Genomic DNA, 9,858 nt, shown 5'->3' on the forward strand with positions numbered 1-9,858 from the left:
AAAGAGAAGACTGCTCCCAACAAGATGGATTGCCAAGACTGGTTGTGACAATGAGGTCAAACATGGCAATGCGGTGGGGATGGTGCAGGTCCAGGTGCCTCTGTGCAGAAGGTACATGGTACTTCTTTGCCCTTCCTTAAGGGTGTTCAATATTGCCACAGCCGAATAGTAGCCCATTAGCAATAGTAGAATGTGGTTTGGTGAGTCCCCAGTCCAGCGTGTCAAAGCAGAGAAAAGACAGGTGATATGAAACTTAAAAGCAATATTTTTCTAACTAGTATACCACCCAACTTTCAAATTCATTTTGAATTTTCAAGATTAATAGAAATTGAGATTATAAGGAGGAAATGGGACATTGTGGGGATCATAATTAGTATTATAAATACATATGAATGTTTAAGTGAAAAATCAATGTGCTTTGTAAACTTTCACTCCTATTACAATCAATAAAATACAAAGAATAATTCTAAATCTTCATTTTACTATTGTTAAACTAGACATATTATCCAGATTTGCTGACCTTCTTCTTCTAGTACTGCATTTAAATTTGATGTCCCATGTCCAAAAGCTCAAATTACCAGTGTTTCTACTAAAAATAGTTCAAATGCTCAGTGCTACTCAGAAAAGAAAAGAAAATCATAAAGGGCCTATTCTTCATCTTGCAACTAACATGTTCTTAAAAAGTGGCGTAAGATATATCAGGTATACTTAGTCACATAACCAATATATTATTTTACTAATGTTGTGTTACCATTAATTAAACATAAAGAAGAACACTGTTCCTGGAAGGGTAGAGGGTCAGTGCAGTAGAGGAAGACCTTGGATGAGAGGGAATGACACAGTGACTGTGGCAGTGGCGTCAGATATGTTGGAGACTAGACGGTTAGGTTGGCTCAGGCTAGGGCAGGGTTCAGAGCTGTTGTTCATAGAGTCACTATGAGTCACAGCCAACAGCACAAAATAACAGCAATGTTGTTGTATTGGTATAATTATGCAATCTCTATGTGATAGTAAATAGTAAATGCATCTGGAGAAAATCTGGAGACTGAATCCAACTGGAAACACCTCAGAAGGAAGTATTGGCAATCTATTTCCAAAAACTTTGCCATTAAAAACCCAGCAGAGCCCCCTGTTTCTCTGATGCATGTGGGGGTGCCATGGATTGGAAATGACTCCATAAAATTATACCTATCATGGGAATGTGTATCCTAGACAGTACGGAGCTGGTTGATTATACAGGCCATATAGTTATTAAGACCTTTGAGTGACATTATTCTCGTTTACTAAAGAGGCGGCAAGTCTGTGCCATATCTGATTGTATATAATGATGCAGGACCACAGTCTGGTTCTGGCTGCCTCCAAGGCCCAAGTTCATTGTTGCTTTCCCCACCATGACTGTCACTGTTGTTGTTGTTTAGTCCTGTTGAGTCATAGAGAACTTATAGCAACCCTATGAATGAAAGACCTGAACACTTATGTAACTTTCCTCGTTTCTCCATGTTCATAGGGTTTCCAGAGGCAAGCTATTGTGGAAGTAGATGCCACTTTTGCTTCCATGCTTGTTTTAATCGGGGAGCTCCACCAAACACTGTCCAACCATGGGTAACCATTATCACATTTGATACATCAGTGTCACAGTGTTCAGCTTCACAGAGACCACAAGTTACCTCTGTACAGCAAGTGGACAGACCAGGGCTATACTGGAATGTGTACTGAAGAGTGTTTGACCGAAATCAATTAAAGTAAAACCAGGCCTGGGGACCAAAGATTAAAATCACCCACCTTTGGCTTGGAAGAATCACATTCACTAGGCCAATAGAGCTCTCTCGTTGTTGTTACTGTTTTTGAGTGCCATCGAATCGTAGATGATTCATAGTGACCCTACCCATGACTAGTAAAGCTTCTCTCATATGAGTCACCCTCTCAGAAACTGCCTGAAACCATTTGCCTAACTACAGAGATGCAGAAAGCCTGTTGTACACCATGAAGGTCATCTTTTAAAATAGTATTTCATGCACACCGATGTTTTTGGTGGCTTTGCTCACAAGAACAAAGAGTTGGAAACAATCTAAGTGCCCATGAACAAATGAATGGATAGAGAAGCTCTGGTATATTCACACAATGGAATACTATGCTCTTTTGAAAACCAAGGAAATCATTAAATATTATTCAAAATGGGTGAACCTGGAGGACATTATGCTAAGTGAACTATCTCAGACACAAAAGGACAAATACTGCATAGTGCCACTGTTGTAGAATGGGACTGACATCAGGGTTGGGATGAGACTGAGAAAGATTGGATAAATTATGTATACTGCATTGAAACAGATGAGGGAGAAAACTGTTTAAAAGCGATATATGATTAGTTATTATGGCCATGACAAGAGTCCAGAATGAAGGCTGCATAGTGGAGTGGACTTGGGATGGGAAGGTGGATTTTATACCAATGAGAGAATTTTTCTTTTACTTTTCAAAGAGAAGAACGAACTGGGGGGTGGGGAGGGGTGGGCAGAGAGAAAAGTGCAACAATGAATGAATGGAAATCCAAAGTCTTTGTAAACGTTCATGAAAATGAATTTAAAAAATAGTATTTCATTGAGTTGGTGTGTTTTTTTAAGTATTTTATTATTTTGTGTGTGTCTACCGTCAAATTGGATCTGACTGGTACAGGAGAAGATTGCCCCTCCTTCTCCAGCAGAGCATCTGGTGGATTCGAACCACATACGTTCGGGATTGTATTTCATTGAGTTTTTGACGACCATTTACACAGCAAATTCCCCATTTGACACTTTCTAGCACACTGAGCAGGAGCACTTGTTACAGTTTATACAATGTGTCCTCATCGTTTTCATTGTGTTCAATTCGTTCTCTTTTCAGTAATCTAGTTCTGGGGAACCCATTGCCCTTACCTTCTCATCTTTGCTTTGAAGTAATTGTTGACCTTTTGGTCTGAAACTATAGTTTAGAGAGCTCTGGTGGCCTAGTGGGTAGGGAGTTGCATTGCCAACCCAAAGGTAGGTAGTTTGATTCCAGCAGCTTCTCTGCGCAAAAAGGGTGGCTGTCTCCTCCCACGGGATTTACAGCCTCTGAAAACCCCCTGGAGGGCCAGCTATGAGTTGATTCCAACCCAATGGCACATACCAACAACAACAAGTCTTAGAAGCACCAGTGTAGGAAAGACATTGGTCTAGAAGCATTTGAATAACATTGTTTTCTAATACTGGCATCAAATAACTGTCATAACTTTAAACATGGTCCACTTGAGCTTTCTTGCTTCAAAAGTACCATAATTTCTCAATCTTCTAAGTGCATCCAAATCTTTATTTCAAATTGGATATAAAAATTAGAGAAACATCCCTATAATATACACTAGTTATCATAGATATATTATAGGGGGATTAAATAATAAGATTTCCTTATTAAGATAATAATAATAAAAATGGAATTTTTTTTCATTTTCCCTGGCATAGAGGAAATTGATATTCAGGACTCTATTTGTTAGGCTAAGACGTATTATCCTAATAGTATAAAACGTATTAACTGAAATTTTCTTGCGGGCTTTTATTTTTAGTAGAGTCTTTCTTCCCCCCCCCCTGAATCTTAAAATATTTTTATTGAGGGCATAATTGCTTCTATAGTATTTGTGATAAGGGTGTAATTCTACATCATGAAGAGGCAGTTTGTTTTCATGCGGTTTTTGTCTTGACTTGTAGTTTATTTTAAAAAGCATTAAATTATTAAGTGATCTGTCATTTGGTTTGTTTTTGTTCTGATCTTTTTCTTCTTCTTCTCCTCATCACTCACTGATCATTTCCTCGCCGTTATTCTCTTGTATCTGTGCTTGCTGGACTGACACGGTCTGGTACCAATTGTTTCCAGTAACGATTAGTTGTTCTTCTCCGTTTTCTTCAGGGATTTCTTTCCTTGGACTCAACACATTCTGTTCCAATCTTCTCTAGGGAGAAACTTATAAATTAAATTATGACAAGGTATATAGTAAATTTGAGCCATCACCCTGCAGTTCCTAAAAGCCCAGTTTTTTTAAAAAGTCAAACTAAACCACAGCCGTTGCTAACAATGCTTGGATGGTGGAAATCTTTTTGGATGGCTTGTTTCCTAACCCAGAGAATTAAACCGTTTTCCAAATGCAGGGTCCAAAACCAGACAATAACTGCTTTATTTAGTCAGAGAGAATAATTTGCGGTATTATTTTTTTTCCCAATACAGCTTCCTGATAAATCTTTCAGCTCCCACTCAATAAATCAATAAAACAGGTTGGTTAAATCCTGCTAATCTCAAGTGAGTAGTAATCCCAGCTGCTGACGAATTTTCGGCTAGAATCTGCTCTCCTCTTTCCTGCTACCCAGCAGAGCTAGACAGTGAGTTCAGAGAAGGATCTTGAATAGCTGGAAGGATGATTGTTGTGTTGCTGTGTGCCGTCAAGTTCTAGCCAACGATAGCTGACCCTCCAGTGGGTTTTCAGAGACAGTGAATGACCTGAGAGGCTCATCTTTCTCCTATGGAGCAGCTGATGGATTTGAACCACTTGCCTTGGGGTTGGGAGCACAACTCCTTGCCACTGAGCCACCAGAGCTTGTTGATTTGACTCCATCTCGTGGTAAGCCTTATGTGTCACGGTCGAGCTGTGCTCTGTGGTACATTCAGTGGCTATGACCTTTGGGAAGCTGATCGCCAGGCCTTTTGTCTGAATGTTTCTCAATGGACACTTCATTTTAAGCTTTAGTTAGCAATGGTGTGTGTTAGCCAGCTTCATTCACCACCTGGAGGTCTCAGAGGTGGAACATTCTCCAGCTGCAAACAGGGGTTGTTGAGAAAGAACATGAGGAAAGAAAGGATGGGTTGGCTGCACTGACAGTCTCTCTTCCCCTCAGAAGCCATATATGTAAGGTCTCCCTACACAAACTGATTAGAAAGCCTGTCACCTTCCCTGCAATGCGATTAGTGTCTTTCTGGAATTCTGTGTTTGAAGGAGCTTGTATTTGGAGCCATTTCAAAGATGGTCTGTAATAAGTATTTTGTTAACCACACAACATTTGCTTCTTGGGTGCTTTAAAATAAAAAAAAAAAAAAGAAAAATTTGTGTTATCATTATTTGGGCACTCTGGTGGCCTAGTGGTCAAGGAGCTGTTCCCCCAAACGAAAGATGCATGGTTCAAATCCAACTAGCTGCCGTGGGTAAAAGATGAAGAGTCTTCTCTCATGCAGTTTACCGTCCGTGAAAACTCACTGGAGGGTCAGCGCTAAGCGGATTCCAACTCAAAATACAGAAAAACAACAAACAAAAAGTTGTTTGTTGTGGTTGCGAGCGACCCTATGTACAACAGCCCTAAACCCTATTCTATCCTGTGCCAAGCGCACTGCCTCTGAAACACCCATCCTGATTTCCTCTTCCTTTGTATTTCCATACTTGAAAGTTCTACCTAGGTTGCCCTTTCTGTTAGTCTACGTGTGTTTTGTTGTACATAGGGTTTTCAGAGGCCTGCTATTTCAGAAGTGGATGGCCAATCCTTCTTTCTAGTCTGTCAATCTGAATGTTTAGATTTAGAGGAGTATCTGACAGACAAGCAATATGTGGAGCAGTGAAAGATAAATCCCTCATTGTGGAGTGTACCTGCCAAACAAAAAGACAAAACAAAAACCACTACCAATCAGGCAATTCCAAATCATGGTGCCCCTCAGTCAGGTTTAAGAGAGAGGACTTGCCTCCCTGTTGTTCTGAGGAGCAGATGTGTTCGAAATGCTGACCTCTCTTTGGGTTGGCGGCTCAACACATAACCTCCCAGGACACCAGGAACAGAGCTGGGACAGGGATGTGTTGAAGCCAGCTGTTCGCCACACCTGTTCTCTCCCACCTGCTCTCCCATCTCTGCTGTATCTGGGAGCAACTTCGGCCTCCTTTGATTCAGCACTTCACCCCCTAAAGTTCCTTCAGCTGAAGAAACACCATGTGGCCAAACCATGCAGTTAGTAGAGTTTCAAGGTCACCCTCATTTGTTCTACAAATTGCTATTCTAAATAACTGAGTGTGGACCAGTCTAAAAACGGCCCTAAAGTAGTTACATGTGTTAAACTGTTTGTTTTAGATAAAGTGAAGATGTTCACCTGGTCCGGATCTTACTTTGCATTCTGTTGTGAGTTTCAACATACAATTTCATTGATTCTAGGATGCACTTTCTTCCCACGTCACATCCACGCCCTCCATACAGATACTTTAACTGATTGCCTGTGAGTTGATTCTGACTGATTGTCTTTGGATTTTACGAGAAAAGACATCCCGGCTTTCTCCCTCAGAGCAGCAGGTGGATTTGAACTTTCAGCTTCTTGAAAGGTTAACACTGTTTGCTCTAGGCCACCAGGGTTCACTGTCTCTAAAACCAGGGTATACCTTACAGTGTATGGCGTCTTGCAAGTGCTGCAGGCCAAAACCACAGCTTGACTGTCATTCTCTGCTTGGGTGAGCCTGGTTGTTGTTGTTGTTGTTAAGAGCCTTTGAGCCGTAGGCGACTCATAGCGACCCTATGAATGAAAGTCCTCAACACTTGTGTGACTTTTGTCCTTTCTCCAGGTTCATAGGGTTTCTGGAGGCAAGCTATTACGGAAGTGGTTGTCACTCCTGCTTCCAAGCTTGTGTTAATCAGGGAGCTCCACCAAACACTGTCCACAGTGGATAACCATTTTCACAGTTGGCACATCAGTGTCACAGTGTTTAGCATCACAGCAACCACGAGTTACCTCTGCACTGCAAGTGAATAGACCAGGGATATATAACATAGAAGAATGTTTGACCAAAACCAATTCAAAACAGGCCTGAGGTTATGCTTGTTATCAGGAAGTAAAATAACTAGACAGCTAGATCTTCTTTATTCTTAAGATAACCATGTAAGGAGGACCAGTTGAGGGTGGTAATTGTAGGCTGTTGTTCTGGTACCTTCTGAAAGGATCAAAACGGTTCTACCATCCAAACTTGCCAAGTGGCTGGAAGCTGAGACACAACAGTGAGACGTCTTCTTAAGAGCTGCTGTGGGTCTCTATGCCTGGTGCCATGGAGCATGAAACTGTAGAAAACGGTGGACGTTAAAGATTGAGCTAACGTGATGCAGATGAATTTGACTCAGAATACAAAACACTTCCCCAACCAGTTTATTTTGCTCAATTTTTTCTAATGTTTAAGAGTCAAAAGAACTAGAAATTTAAGTCTATTTCTTTGTAAAAGCCTTCGCTCAAGAAATATAAAGTTAAAGTGACAAATGAAAAAAAAATTAAATCATTGTGTCACCACTTTGTCAGTGTTTTGTGTAGTAGGGGTACATGAAAAACTGTGTGCTTTCCTACTAATAGCATTTTTTAAATTCTGTAAAATTCACCTTGAAGGAGATAAATGAGGGAGTGTGTGTGTGCATGTGTACATGTAAAATACTGGCTGCTGAATGGAGCTGAAACTTCATCTAGAAGAAGCGAACATGTCTAATGTTCTTCCGATTTCATGGGTGTTTTTTTTATGGTGAGAAAAATTTCTATTTAGAATTAGCCAGCTGGACTCAGTTTAGATGATCCCAATTTTGTTGGCAACATCCAAAGCATCATAGTCAGGAGCAAGTCAAACATAGGCCTTCTTCTCTCCATCAGGACTGATCAAAGTGTTGACCTTGGCCACATCAATGTCATAGAGCTTCTTTACAGCTTTGGTGCTTGTTGGCCTTGACATCCACAGTGAACACAAGTATGTTGTTATCATCTGTCTCCTTCATGGCTGACTCAGTGGTCAGGGGAGACTTGATGACGGCATAATGGTCAAGCTTGTTTCTCCTGGGGCCACTCTTCCAGGGGTATTTGGGCTTCCTACTGAGTCTCAGTGTCTTAGGCTGCCGGAAGGTGGGTGACGTGCAGATATTCTTTTTTTGGCTGTGGATGCCCTTCAGGACGCCTTCTTGGCCTTTAACACCTTTGCTTTGGCTTCAGTTTTGGGAGGGGCAGGGGCTTCCTTCTTCACTTTTGGCGCCATCTTCATAGAAAAGCCAGTTTTTCATGTTTTAAGACAATTTTGGTTTTTATTTGGTGAGATCCCTGGTGATTCTCTTTGGCAGAGAGAGTTTCAAAATAGAATTCTCTTTACTTTCTGGATAACCGTCTATATCTGTCCTCCTCCCACGTGTTTGAGCTTTTTGACCACATTTACTTACCAGTTCACATTCTCTTGGTTCCAGGTGACAGAACTGCAGGTCACGAAGCATGCCTCACAAGTTAGGGATGAGATTGCTGGTGTGTTTCACAGTCTCAGAAATCAAGCACCATGACAACCAGAATTTTAACGAGTTTGGAAATTCTCTGTAAACATCCTTGAGTTAAAATGTTTGGCTTAGCTGAAGTAAATACAATTAAGCTTATATGTTGTGGAGATAATGACCTAAATGGTCTCCCTTTGCATCAAGTACAGCTGTCTCATTAGAGTTTAGGAAGCAAAGGTCAAGAATGAGCTAAGTAAAGGACGTGAACCTAGGTATCTGCTATTTTTAATCTACTTACATACTTTAATCACAAGAATCATTTTTTCTTGCCTGGAAGTATGTACAGAAATTATTATATTAATAGTTATTTTTAATATGAACCTGTTTTTATTTTAAATAGAATTAATATTATAATTATATATTCAATATAATATATTCTAATTATGATAATATACTGTATATGTTGTTGTTATGTGCCATCAAGTTGCCTGCGACTCATAGCAAGTCTATGTACAACAGCCCTAAACCCTGCGGTGTCCTGTGCCAATCTCACTGTCTCCAACACACCCACCACTATTACCCCAGTCACTGAATCAATCCGCCTCATAGAGGGTCTTCCTCTGTGTCCCTCCAAACTCCGTAGCATGACATCCCTCTCCAAGGACTGGTCCCTCCTTGCAACATGTCCAAAGTATGTCAGACAAAGCTTCAGAATCCTTACCTCCAAGGAGCAGCCTGGTTTAACCCTCTCTAGGATGAACCTGTTCGTTTTCTTAGCAGTCCATGGTATATTCGATACTCTTCTCTGGCACCACAGCTCAAAGGGATCAATTCTCCTTCTATTCTCCCTAGTCATTGTCCAGCTCTCTGATGAATAGCAAGTGATTGCAAAGACCGTGGCCTGTATCAGGTGCACCTTAGTCTCCAGAGTGACGCCTAGCTCTCCAGTACTTTGGAGAGGTCCCTAACAGCTGACTTTCCCATCATGATACGTCTTTTAATTTCCTGGCCGCTGGTGCTAAGAGTGTTGGCTATGGAGCCAAGCAAACTAAATCTGTGATCAATCTCAATCTCTTCACCGTCCATCCTGATGTTGCCATTTGGTGAGAATCTTTGTTTTCTTGATGTTAAACATCAATTCATATTGAAGGCTGCAGTCCTTGACCGTCTGCGGCAAGCACTTCAAGTCTTCATTAGTTTCAGTGAGCAGGGTTGAATAGGAGTAATATTATATTGTATATTCTATATAATATATCCTACGTATGATAATATATTTTATTATACATTGTGTCCATATTATTTTCTAATACTAATATTTATCTTTTTTATATTAATTTGTATTTAATAGTAATTTTTTCTATTTCTTATATCAAACAAGGAAAAGATACACTCTATTGATGTCAATACTAGGCTTCATGATGCTGGCTTTGCAAAGGGATTGGAGCTACTAGTAGCTTTGCTAAGTGTATGATACCTAGAAAGGACTCAATTTAATCATTCCTTTACTGCTCGCTCTCAAGCAGACAACTACGTTGTTGCAGGGAGTTGGTCCTGACCAATGGCAACCCCAAGTATGGCAGAACAGAGCACAGACCAGGCTAGGCCCCATCTA

Source organism: Elephantulus edwardii, unplaced genomic scaffold (genome assembly GCF_000299155.1).
Source record: "Elephantulus edwardii isolate Elephantulus edwardi_28Jun2011 unplaced genomic scaffold, EleEdw1.0 scaffold00027, whole genome shotgun sequence".
NCBI lineage: Eukaryota > Metazoa > Chordata > Mammalia > Macroscelidea > Macroscelididae > Elephantulus > Elephantulus edwardii.